Here is a 13,176-nt window from a genome sequence, read left to right as displayed (position 1 = left end):
ACACGCAAGGAGAATGCCATGTGGAGACTGGAGTTACGCTGCTGAAGCCAGCAAACCATCGGAGGCTAGGAGAGGGGAACGGAGCATCCCCGGGGCACGGCTGTGCCGACACTTGATTTTAGACTTCCGCCTTCCAGAGCTGTGAGTCAGCATATTTCTGTTGTTCTATGCCACTTAGTTGGTGGTCCTTTGTTCCAGTAGCCTGAAGAAATGAATACAAAAGGGAACACACAGGGCACCAGAGGGTTGAGGGGCTGCTGCGTGGGCAGGCATAGAGGATGGACTCCAGGGGTCAGTCAGCATTGACTTGGAACATGAGAGTTGAAGTTTTAAGAGGGAATTTGGTGTTGAGGGTCAGAATCAGGGCTCTAGAGATAGGATTCAGACATTCTTAGCTCCTCATTTCATGGCGCTGGATGAGTCATCAAACCTCCCTTTGTCTCGGTTTTCTCATCCATGTAATAGGGACAACAATGGACCTCACAGTATTATGAGATTAAATGGTATTACAAATGTTAAGAACTAATAGTCGGTGGCATGCAGTACGCATCTGAAACGTCATAGCTTTCTTCATTCCTAGTTGAGTGACCTTGGGCAAGTCACTTTGCTTGTATAAGGCCTCAATTTCCTCTTCTGTGAAAGAGGGTTGATAATCCTGACCTTACTTGTTTTGTTAAAACCATGTCCTAAAGTGTAAAAACATCTGTCCCAATAACTGTTAGAAAGTAAGGGGAAAATCAGTACTTAGCTTCATTCTTCCCTTTTGAGCTTCCCGGCATCTGCTTGAATACCTCTAGTGATGGACAACTCATTACCTTTCAAGATGTTCATTTCTATTGGGCATAGAAGACTCACATACACATAGAATCTTTATTTAAGAGACTTTCTGAAGTCCCATCTATATGTGATGCCTACTCCTCAAGCTCCAGTTTTACAGATGAGGAAGATGAGGCCGAGGGACCAGGCAGAAAGATGGGAGATGAGGCATCTCAAACACTCCCACCCCATCTTTGCCTTGGCACTCACACAGCCTAGCTCTCCCTCCATTATGTCTGCCCATCTCGTCTGGAAACTCTAGAAGTATGTGTGGAAGTGGCTGAGGAACGACAGCATGTGAGAATGTGGGCCGTGGCCCACTGAAATCACCTCCGTTCTGGCACCCTCTTTTCCACACTTACTCCTTCCCCTCCATGTACTAAGATATGAAACAGCTCACACCATTCCCAGCCTCTAACCCTCAATGGCTCCCTATTGCTCTTGGAGAAAATTCCAAAGACCTTTGCTTGGCAAAGAAGGGTCCACATGACCTGGCTTTGGCTCTTTTTTCCGCTCCATTGTAGATCCCTTTGCTCTTGCTCCAACCTCAAGGCCTCTTTTCATGTCTTCAGTTACAGCATCCTCATGGAGCATCCTTATGGTCATCTTTGGGCCTCGCAGTCCTTATCCTTCTGCCTGGGCATCACGTGCTCAACCTCTCATCATTCAGGTCTTGATTTGAAGCTCACCTCTTCCCAGAAGCCTCCCCTGCATCCCCTGGCTGGGTCAGTTCCCACCCCCATACAAGACTCTTCCTCATTGCCTGTTCATTCCAGCATCACACATGACACCAGTGGCACTAATAGATTTATTCTTCTGCCTCTTTGATGACTGTCTCTTACTCTCACCAGTATGAAAGCCCCCATGTCTATTCTTCTTCCCAGTTGGACCCTCAGTACCTGGTAGGTACTCAGTGACTATGTTTTGAATGGTTGAACTGTAAATGGGTGAGTTCGGGTGTGGAATGTGTGAGGGCTGAGACACGACTGTGGCTCCCATGAGACTGACCTATGTGTCAGGTGTGTGACTCTGAGAGGACAAATTGCTCATCCTTAGATGACCAGAACCATAGCCTTTAAAATAAACAATTGAAGAAACTGTAAGAGTTTAACCTGGAAAGGACAAGACTTGGGGAATGTGGCAAGTGCCAGCGTGCCATTGAAGACAGGGACTGTTCCTGTTTACCATCCTGTCCCCAGAATCTAGCCCAGTGTCTGACACACACAATATAGACTTCAGGAAATATGTGCCTAGTGAATTTTGAAAGAGAGAAGAACACCTAAGATGAATGAAGCTCTCAAGGTTCAGGGACACAGATCCTGCTTCAATCAAAGAAAACCATTCTCATGTTTAGAGCTGTCCAGAGCTAGCACAAGTTTAGGGTGGGTAGTGGGTGATCTACACTGGGGGTTGTTCAAGTTCCTTCCTGCTCTGAGACTTTTTTTTTGTAATGGAGTTTCACTTTTTTTTGCCCAGGCTGGAGTGCAATGGCGCGATCTCTGTTCACTGCAACCTCTGCCTCCCAGGTTCAAGTGATTCTCCTGCCTCAGCCTGCTGAATAGCTGAGATTACAGGAACCTGCCACCATGCCTGGCTAATTTTTGTATTTTTAGTACAGACAGAGTTTCACCATGTAGATCAGGTTGGTCTTGAACTCCTGACCTCAGATGATGTGCCTGCCTCGGTCTCCCAAAGTGCTGGGATTACAGGCGTGAGCCACCGTGCCTGACCCTTGCTCTGAGACTTAATATTCTAAGAAACCTTTCCCTGGCTGGGCAGACATGAGCAGGAAACAGAGCTGCTTTCCCTTCTCTTGTTTGGGAGGTATAGGGAGTTCTAGTTAGAGAGAGGTGAAGCAGGCTAGTTTCCCACCCTAATAATCCTGTTTGTCTCAGGCATGGGTCTTGAAGAAGCAGTGCATTATTTAGGAAAGACTCTCATCCTTTCTTCTCCCTCCTTATGTCCTCTGACATGAGTCCTGCACAAATCTTGCCTCTTTGCTTGTTTAATGATGATTTCCCCAGGTCTTGGAACCTGTCTCAGAATACTCATTGTTTAAGTCACAACAAACCATCATGGGCCTTGTAATTAAAAGCCAGCTTTAGGTCTCTCTGCTTGGGACTGGATCTTGGCATCACCTGCATCCTAGAAAGAAGACTATTTGGCAGATTACTAAGTGGGAACTTGGTACCCAAGAAGTCAGAGAAGAAGCACTTCAGAGGGGTTGGGGAGCCTGGGCATTTTCCCCTGGTTGGTGGGGCTGGCCAGGCAGATTGTATGTTTAAAACCACCCTTGAGTGGCTTCCCAGTAGAGTGGAAATAATTTTGACTCAAGCAGCTAAGGTTCAGAGTTTCACCTCCCCTGGGTGATCGTCACCTCCCCGGGTTTCACCTCCCCTGGGTGATACGTCCCTTCATCTTGGGCTTCAGTTTCCTTATGTGTCAGTTGAGGGTTGCAACAGCATTTAGCTCCCTGAGGTGCTGTGAAGAGTAAGTGAGTACAGCACTGAGCACAGAAGGCTCTGGATGGTCAGCCTTACGGGAGGAAGAGAAGTATTTCTGATGCTTTTGAATTTCTGCTGTTTGGCACAGTAGTTCCCTCAGAGTGTAGAAATGCCCCTTTTGGCAATTTTAAGTGAGAAATGTGGTCATTTCTTTCACTCCTTAAAAAAATTGGCCGAGGAATCTCAGAATACTAGAAGGGGGATGGATGACTTCAACATTTATTTAGCCTGATTCCCTTAGTTGTAGAAAAGATGCTTGTCTGTGGCCACACAGCATGGGAATGCAGAAGCAGGATTAGAACTCACTTTTCCCATTTGCCTTCTTGCACTTTCTAGGTGAAGACGGCAACGATGGCTGCAGTCCAAGCCCTAGCGGGGAGATGAGGAGCAGCCCCTCTCTTTAAAAATAAAGCCGGATTCCTAACATTCTCTTCAACTCAGGGCTGTGCAGGGCAGAGTCTCAACACAGGAATTGGAACATAACAAATTCACCGACTGCCAGCTTTGATCGCACAAGGATGGAGTTGGGGAGGTGAAAAGGAAGTAAATGCTCTCTTGACTTTCCAAAGGAAAACAATTTTCTTTCCTGGTAACTGCAATTACTTGAAGACCATGTCAAAACAATAGTGTGCCTGTGCCTCCAATAGTCTCTCTCTCTCTGTCTCTCTCTGTCTCCCCCCTCTCCTCCTCCCTGCTTCCCCTACCTTCTTCTCTTCCTTCTGCCTCCTTTGTTTTGCCTTGGTATTAAGGACCATGGACAGAGACACATAAGCTCCGCCCACATGCCTTAACTGACCTGTGCTGGGAAGGAAGGGCAGTGGTTGATTAACACCCAAGATCTAGTGAGCTTAGCTCCTCACGTGGGTATTTCAGAAGGCATTGCTTTTTGGTTGCATTTCCTTATAAGTTGGCGAGCTGCATACTGATGGACATTCTTGAGAAGCTTGGAGGGCACTCATCTCTCAGGGATGCCCTAGAAAGGTTGTCTGCACTAGTGAGATTTGCTGCTCATTCCAATTAAGGTCCTTCTAACTCCAAACCTCTTTGAATAATAAATAGATAATGAGACTGAGAAAAATAAAGAATGTGTCATTAACAAAGCCGAAGACCACAGTTCATTGGCAATGTTGGGGCCAGTTAGCTCTACGATTGCTTGGACAACTGTGTCTGTACCTAAAACACCCAATTAATGGTCATATTCCAACTCTCTGATCACCGAACAGTCTGGGTGAGAGGTCACTAGATTCCAGCTCACATAGCTAAATAAGACCTTTTGGTAGGTTCTCTTCAGTGCCCTCTCATTTAATTACAGAAACAATTGTTTGAACAGATTAATATATCAATTTAGCAGAAGAATAACTGTATAAATGCAAAGCCTTTCCCAGGCCAGGATAATAAGAATGCAGCTCCCACCTCTGCCTTAATCAATCTTGTTTTATTTTAAGTTCACATGTGTGACCTATTTGGGGTTCATGTCTCTGTCATTCATGTCTTTAGAAATCTTGTCTTGTGGATGTGATGGACAGTAACCAAAATAGTATTTACCCAATGAGACTCTCAGACCCTCGAGGGCAGAGTGTTTACCTCACTTGCCTGTACACTGTCAAACACTTAGTAATTGTTCAGAAAATATAGAATGAGTACATTAACAATGAATGGATGTTAAAAGGGAAGTTGAATTTAAGCCCAATGAAGGCAACACTTTATGTCTTTTTTTTTTTTTCTTGTTGAAAACCCAACATCTAGAACAATGCTCGGTACACAGATGGTGATCATTAACTACTTGTTTATTGTATGTGTGAGTGTGGAATGAATGAATGAGAGAACAAAGGCTCCTTTTCTTTGTTAACTCTGGAAGTTAGAGAAAGTAATTTATTCATTTTTTAATAGATGAGGAAATGGAGGCTCAGAAGAATCAATTTATGAGAAGTCGCTTGGTAAAGTGTAGAATGATATACAAATGCATATCCATTATTAATTGACACAATAATGTTGTGAAACCACCACACACTTCAGCAGTGTACGGCAATAAATGTTTATGGCTCAGGTAAGCTGGGCTCAGGTAAGCTGGATGGTCCTTCTGGTCTCAGCTGGGCTTTCCCTTTCTGAGCCTCAGTTTACTTATCTGTAAAATGGGCATGACAGTTGCAGAGCCCATTTTGTGAAGATTAAATAAGGCAATCTAGGACATGGGCTTAGTCTCTATGTCCTCAAATCCTGAGGGCTGGCCAGGACTTGAGGGATATAATGGAGACAAAAATAGACACGATTCTTACTTCTGTTGGAAGCAGGATGGTGGGGGTGGGGGTACAGATAGACATCATACAAAGAAAGGTGGAATTGAGCTGTAATTGCTGCAGTGGAGGGAGGGTGCACGCTGTTCTCTGACAGTTTCCAATGATAAATTTAACCTCATACGGGAAGTCAGAGAATTCTTTCCTGAAGTGTCACTCTTAGGCTGACATCTGAAGAAGCGACACCTAGTAGGCACTCAATAAACGTTAATTACCATCATTATCCCTTTCTTCCTCACCACCAGAGGCCAACTTATGAGCAGGAAAGGGCAGGATTTAGCACTTGAGCACCAACCACATCGCAGGCAATTTTCACATTATTATCTCATTTAACCATCACATGCCCCCCGGGAAGTCGGTAAGATTGTTATTCTTAGCTGACACACTAAGTCTCAGATAGGTTAAAGCAGTTTTTAGAGGAATTGACAACACTGGGGTTAAAATCCAGGTCTTTGGGACTCCCAAGTTCTTTTCCCTGTAGACGCAGCACGTAGTTTACACCTTCCTGGTGTGCTTGATGGACAGCGGGAGCCCCCACTGAATCTCAGAAAACGATCTGCTGAGCTCCTGCCTTTCCAAAGGTTGAACACTGCCTGGAATATCACCATTAGCTTGCCAGCTCTTTTGGTCCTCTTTTCGGTAGGGTCCATCTTTGCCTCTTTTAGAGTAGCCAAGAAAATAAAGCAGTTTCCCATGAGTGGAGACACATTTAAGACCTTAAGCAAAGGAAGAGTTGAATTTTGAGAAAGAAGAGAAATTTGGGAGGAGATACAGTAAGAGGCAAGATGAAAAAGACACATAGACACCTCCCTCTCCCCCAGAATATTAGAGAGTCTTGGAGACCATTTAATTAAACTCAGTCATTTAACAACTGAGAAACCTGAGGCTCAGAGAGGGTTAGGTATTTGCCCGAAGGCAAACAGCATAGGATGTACAGACTTAGGGACTTATTCCAGAATTTCTTAACTACTTTTGTGCTTTTTTTTTCCCCTCTGCAAACTCCCTCTAGTTTGGGGGGTGGCTTAAAATCTCCTCAAGGAAGGCAGCAGATTTATGGGTTAATAAACATTTACAATGAGCTCCTGAAAAAACAGACTCAGGTAGACAGGAATTATTCATTCAAATTAACTATAAATTAAGATCAACCTAATTTAGGCCTATTAAAATGGAAAGCATATTATCTCTCATTCAAAGGAATTTGTATTTGATGCAAATAGAACAAGTTCCTAAACTTTAGAAATGTTCTTGGATTTTTCATCTCCGTAGTTAACCAACGAAGAATGGGTCCCCCATTTAAAAACAGGGGAACATAAGGAACAATAATTAGTTATGTAAATAATGTGGCATTCTTGTTTATAATTAGTTCAAGAATAAAATAAAATTCACGCATGTCACAGGACTAATTTTCGTATGCAAATGAACAATCAAAATTATAAACGGTAATAATGCAGTTTGGGAGATGTGACATTCTCAATTTATTAGCAGGGGTGCCAGTTACAGCTGATGATGGCTGACGTTGGGAGATTTCAAAGGTGCCTAGGCCTGGAAAATTCTCACCCATCAAGAGGAGAAAATCTAACTAAAATATTTTCACCCATTTTATATGACTGATGGCTGCAGAGTGAACCCAGGGCTCCTCTGTGGCTGGAGAGAGAGGTGTTGCACCAGGGAGAGAGGAGTCCAAGTGGATTTTTGAAAAGAACGCTCTGAAATTTGGCTGGTGAAAAAAGCAAAAACCAGGCATTCCAACCTGGGCTCTGAACCTCAACAATGTGTGTCACCTTGGGCAGGCCCCCTTTGCTGCCTCCTAATTTCCCCATCTAGGGTGGAAGTTTTATTAAAGAGGAGGAGGGAGTCTTGGAATCAAACAGACTTGGAATCTTGGTTCTACCACTTGCTAACTGCAGGGCTCTCCTTAACCTTTCTACCTTACCTATCTGGACTCATGTACCCTCATCTGGTAAGTGACAGTGATATTCTGTATCTTTAGGCAGTGCTAAATTACCTTAAAGAAGGGCTAAGCACATGTTTGTGGCACTAGAAAAGTAGAGTACTGGGGAAAGAAAAAGCATGAGATAATCAGGAGGTCTAGAATCAAAAGCTGCTTAAATTTTGGCATTATGAGAGCGTCGTGTCATTCTGAAAAATAATTTAAAAGTAGGTAATATATTTAATTGAAAATCATATATGGAATGTATGGGTGTGCATTATATATAGAATATACTTTGCTCCTTGGAATGCTGTGAGATTGAATGCAATTATACATATAAAATAATTAATACATTGCCTAGAAGTTGGAAGAACTCTGGAAATAGTTGTAGCAGCTACTGTTGGTAAATGAGTAAGCTGCATTCCAAAATCTCTGCCATCCTTTTTTAAGCCCCGGTGTTCTAGGATTCTGCCTGGAGGGAGGTTGTTTAATTTCATATAATAGCTGCATCAGGACCAACATGGGCCAATGGGGACTTCCACAGGAGGATGGTCCAAAGCACGCTGGGAAGGTTGGCAGGATCTGCTCTAAGCATCACTGAAGTTGATGATAGGATGAGACACGGTTCATCTGGTCTCAAACTATCTCCCCCAGCAGCCATGGTACCCAACATTTTGCAACCAAAAGTCCATATCTGCTAAGTCACCAAGACTAGAAACCATTCATGATGTCATTATGATGTACATCATTTTACCTAAGATTCACTTGTCTACCTATATCCATCCATCTATTCGTCCATTCATCCTTCCATCAATCCATCCATCCATCCTTCCATCCATCCCTCCATTCATTCATCCATCCATCCATCCATCCAAACATTGGGGACCCTCTGAAGGCTAACTGCACCATATAGTGGATATGATGGATAGATTTGAGTCCTCTTTAATTGTTATTGAGCATCTATTCTGTGCTAGACCCTATCTAGAAGCTTTAGATACATTATCCCACTTAATCCTAATGACAGCACTAAAAGCTATAGATAACAATGTTTATAAAGTAATAATAGGTATGACTTATTGAGTGTTACTATGTACTAGCCACTGTGTCAAGCCCTTGAGATGAGATATCACATTTAATGTCCCCAACAGTTTTGAGAAGGACTCTTATTTCTTTGATTTATCATTATTGCCCAGGTTCAGAAAGGTTAAGTGACTAGCCCAAGGTCACACAGCACATTAGAGATCAAAGCAAGCCTCATTCCCTGGTCTTTGGAATTCCAGGTTGGTCACTGTCTGCTTCATTGTGCCTCTAGTTAACTGATTTTTCTCTTGGAGGGAGGCATGCAGGCTTCCAACCTCACTAGATAGTCATGGGAGGAGGAAAGACAAGAGCTGTCTCACAGAGTTAACTCTCCACTCCTTGCCCCATGGGGAAGGGCACCCCCTCCTAAGCATCCTGACAGGTCCGCCTGCACTCAGAGCAGCCTATCGGGGGGCACTTGATGGCTCCCAGATGTGAACGCACACAGCTGTCGGGTGCTTCTGGGAGTCTCTGGATCCTAAGAGCACTGGGGAGGGCGGTGCTGTAGAATTAATTGCTTCTCAGGCTTCCAGCAGGGGAGCGGGGTGTGGTGACAACTTGGCTAGGTTAAGGATGAAGGGGCAGGCACACAGGTGGCAGACAGCAGGCCTCTGCAGCGCAGGGTCAGAGGAAACTATGTGGCTGAGAACGGCTCCTGGCAGGTACGGAAGCCCATGAGCACCTCACTTGTCCTGGAGGGAAGATGTCAGAAGCTGATGCCCTTTCCCCCTGTGCAGTTCTCAAATTACGTAACTGGAAGAGGTACCACAGGCCTGTTTCTATCATCCTTATTCATCCTGTGTGGCTTTCCTCCTTGTCTTTCTTACGACTCTTCTTCCACAGTTAATTTTTTTTCAGGCACCTTATATATCTCACGTGCTGGAAATACCAAGATGAACCACGCAGACCCTGACCCCATGGAGTCGAGAGTCTAGTGGGGGAAGACAGACATCATCAAATGCTGGCACAAAGAAAGGCATGTTTACCTGAGGGGTTACATGTTATGTCAGGGAGGCACAGACTCTATGACAGCCAGTAGCGGGGTCTGAGCTTGGTCCAGGGTTGACCAAGAAGGGCTTTCCTGCAGAAGTAATGTTTGCATTCAGGACCAAAAGATGACCAGGTGAAGAGTCACCTCACTCCTTTGCTTCTTTGTAAAATGGGATGATAGTAACACCTACATTCCACGATATTTGTGAGGATAAACTGAGATGGCACAGGTGAAAATGAATAGTACAGAGTCTGGTACATAGTCAGTGCCCAGCGTATCACGGCTTTGGCCATAGTCCCTCAATGCGAAGTTCCTATAGATTGGAAGGCCCATCGTTGACTTAGAAACCGCTGCTCAAGGGACAAAGAATGCAAGCCCAATATGTGAAATGGAAGCACATAGAAAAGGAAGGGCCTCACTCTGCTCCCTCTTGTCTGTGTGTGTGTGTGTGTGTGTGTGTGTGTGTCTCTGTGTGTTTGTGTGTGTATGGTGAGAAGTTTGCACACAGAAGCTGGTGTTTAGGCCAGGTCCTGAATCGTAGATAGCAGTTTATAAGAGAAAAGGGGGAGGAAGGGTGTCAGAGGTAAAAGGACCATCAATGCAAAGTGATACAAGGATGAGAATGAGTGTCATCTGCCTTGTCAGATGCCTGGGGAAATTCCAGTAGGCACGTGGAATAGATCCCCAAACAAAACAACCTTTAATAACACAATACTGTTGCTCCTAATAGCAATAACAGCCAAAGCAATAATCACAATGACCACAATGGCAACAGCCCCTACCATGCATTGAGAGGTGACTCTCTGCCAGGCACTGTACATGGGTAATTTCACTTGAAACGCTGAAAATAAATCTTGCTCATTCTTTCCTGGGATATAGTGAATGACTTCATGCCCTACATTGTATGGGCTACCTACATAGTGAGGAATTGAGGATAGAGCCATGGAGGATTTTTCTGTTAAACCTCAGAAGGGATGCTCTCAATTTCTGAAAGACTCTCCTGGGCAACATGAGTGGTCCAGACAAGTTCATTCATTTTTTTTTGTTTTTCTGGAGGGTTAAATGGGGATAGAGTATTCAGGAGGTAGTTTTAGCTCAGTCCAAGGATGGCTGCGCGGAGCTGTGGTAGGTAGTGCTCTGACGAGGAGTTCCCTGTCGTGGGGATATTCAAGTGTAACTCAGTTAATTCCTTGTCGGAGATGTTCTGAGCATGGTCAGAACAAAGAGAAAGGGAAGTTCAGGGGGAATTGGTCTAGAAGACTCCTTCAGTTCCAAGATGCTGTGGTTTCAGGAAGGCAGGAATGATCTACCATGAAAGGTTTTACAACAGTAGGAAACATCATCTTGGCTTTGTCTGTTTCCAGGAGGCCTGAATGTGATTTGCATAACCACAGGGGGATGGATGTCCTGATCTTTCACAGTTTTTTTCCAGCCCTTAGAATCATTCTGGTCTTTGCTTGCAACCTCCTTTAAAACTGTATCCTGAGTCACCTCCATCCTTCTCCCAAATTATTGTAACAACTGAGTAGGTCCCCTAGCACTCCATAATCTACCCTCCACACAGAAGCAACAGCTATCATATAAAGTAAAAATCGAATATATTTTCCCCCTACAGTTGTAACTTATGACCATGGCCGTTCCCAACCCAACTGGTTCTCCCATTCCACCTCCGCTCACCTAATGTGCACAAACCACTCTCCCTTCCTTTCTGACTCACAAGCTTTCAGGGCTTTTGCATTTCCTCTGTCTGAGCCCTCTTCCCCTAGGGCTTTGCAGGGCCAGTTTTTTTCTCATCATTAAATTCCCAGCTCAACTATCACCCCAGACAGGGCTCTCTGACCACTCTCCAGTCACTCCATCTGGATGACCCTTTTAATTTTCCTTTCAGCACTTATCTAGCTGGGCCTGATGATGTGTGTCTGCAGTTTCAGCCACTCAGAAGGCTGAGAAAGGAGGATTGCTGGAGCCCAGGAGTTCAAGGCTGCAGTGAGCTGCGATCCCATCACTTTGCTCCAGTCTTGGTGACACAGCGATACCCTGTCTCTAAAACATAAATAAATAGGCCGAGTGTGGTGGCTCATGCCTGTAATCCAAGAACTTTTGAAGGCCGAGGTGGGCGGATTGTTTGAGCCCAGGAGTTTGAGACCAGCTTGGACAAGAGGGTGAAACCCTGTTTCTACGAAAAGCAAAAATTAGCCAGGCACAGTGGCACATACCTGTGGTCCCAGATACTCGGGAGGCTGATGTGAAAGGATCACTTGAGCCTGGGAAGTTGAGGGTGCAGTGAGCTGAGATTGCTCCACTGCCCTGTAGCCTGGGTGACAGAGTGAGAGCCTGTCTCTAAATATATAAAATAAATAAGTGAAGCACTTTTCAGTACCTTTCTGGAATTCTTATCTATTTGTTAACATATGTATGGTCTTTTTCTGCTGCTGAGAGGTGAAGCCAACTGGACTTCCTGGGTTGAGTGGGGACTTAGAGAACTTTTCTGTCTAGCTAGAGGATTGTAAATGCACCAATTAGCATTCTGTAAAATGGACCCATCAGCACTCTAAAACGGACCAATCAGCAGGACGTGGGCAGGGACAAATAAGGGAATAAAGGCTACCCACCCGCAGCCAGCAGTGGGAAGCTGCTTGGGACCCCTTCCCTGCCTTGGAGGCTGTGTTCTTTTTCTCTTCTCAGTAAACTTTGTTGCTGATCACTCTTTGGGTCTGTGCCATCTTTAAGAGCTGTTAACACTCACCATGAAGGTCCGCGACTTCATTCTTGAAGTCAGCAAGACCAAGAACCCACCGGAAGGAACCAACTCCAGACACACTGCTGTATATAAGCTCTTTGGGAGCAGGGTCTTGATTCTCTTTTCTTTTATTTTCTTTATTATTATTATTTTTTTGAGATGCAGTCTTGCTCTGTTGCCTAGGCTGGAGTGCAGTGGTGCAATCTCAGCTCACTGCGACCTCTGCCTCCCAGATTCAAGTGATTCTCCTGCCTCAGCCTCCCGAGTAACTGGGATTCCTGGTGCCTGCCACCACACGTGGCTTATTTTTTGTATTTTTAGTAGAGACAGGATTTCACCATGTTGGCCAGGTTGGCCTCGAACTCCTGACCTCGTGATCCACCCACCTCAGCCTCCTAATGTGCTGGGATTTCAGGCGTGAGCCACCGTGCCCAGTCGGGTCTTGGTTGTCTTGTTTACTATTATCCTTTCTCCAGTTCTGAGGGGTCAGTCTGGTACATTGTTGGCCCTTAAAAATATGTGTCGACTAGAGGAATATTTTACTGGGGGCAGCAGTTGGCTCTGTGCAGAGTATCACCAGTTTCATAGGAAGTACTTTCATAATGCCTCATCCACTATTGAATTTCTTCATTTTACACCTGTGAAACAAGAATGGGGTAGGCTCTCTGTTTTCTTTTCCATTCCCAGCAGCATTCCTTCACTTTCAAAACATTTGTTGAAGCCAAAAATAGATAAACTTACATGAAGTTCTATTGACATTGCTCATCTAGTCTAGCAGGTCTTACTTTCCCATTCATCCTTAATTACATTAAATTAAAGGT

This window comes from Macaca thibetana, chromosome 10 (assembly GCF_024542745.1).
Source record: "Macaca thibetana thibetana isolate TM-01 chromosome 10, ASM2454274v1, whole genome shotgun sequence".
In the NCBI taxonomy this organism is placed as follows: domain Eukaryota; kingdom Metazoa; phylum Chordata; class Mammalia; order Primates; family Cercopithecidae; genus Macaca; species Macaca thibetana.
Note: the sequence above shows the minus strand (reverse complement) of the source record.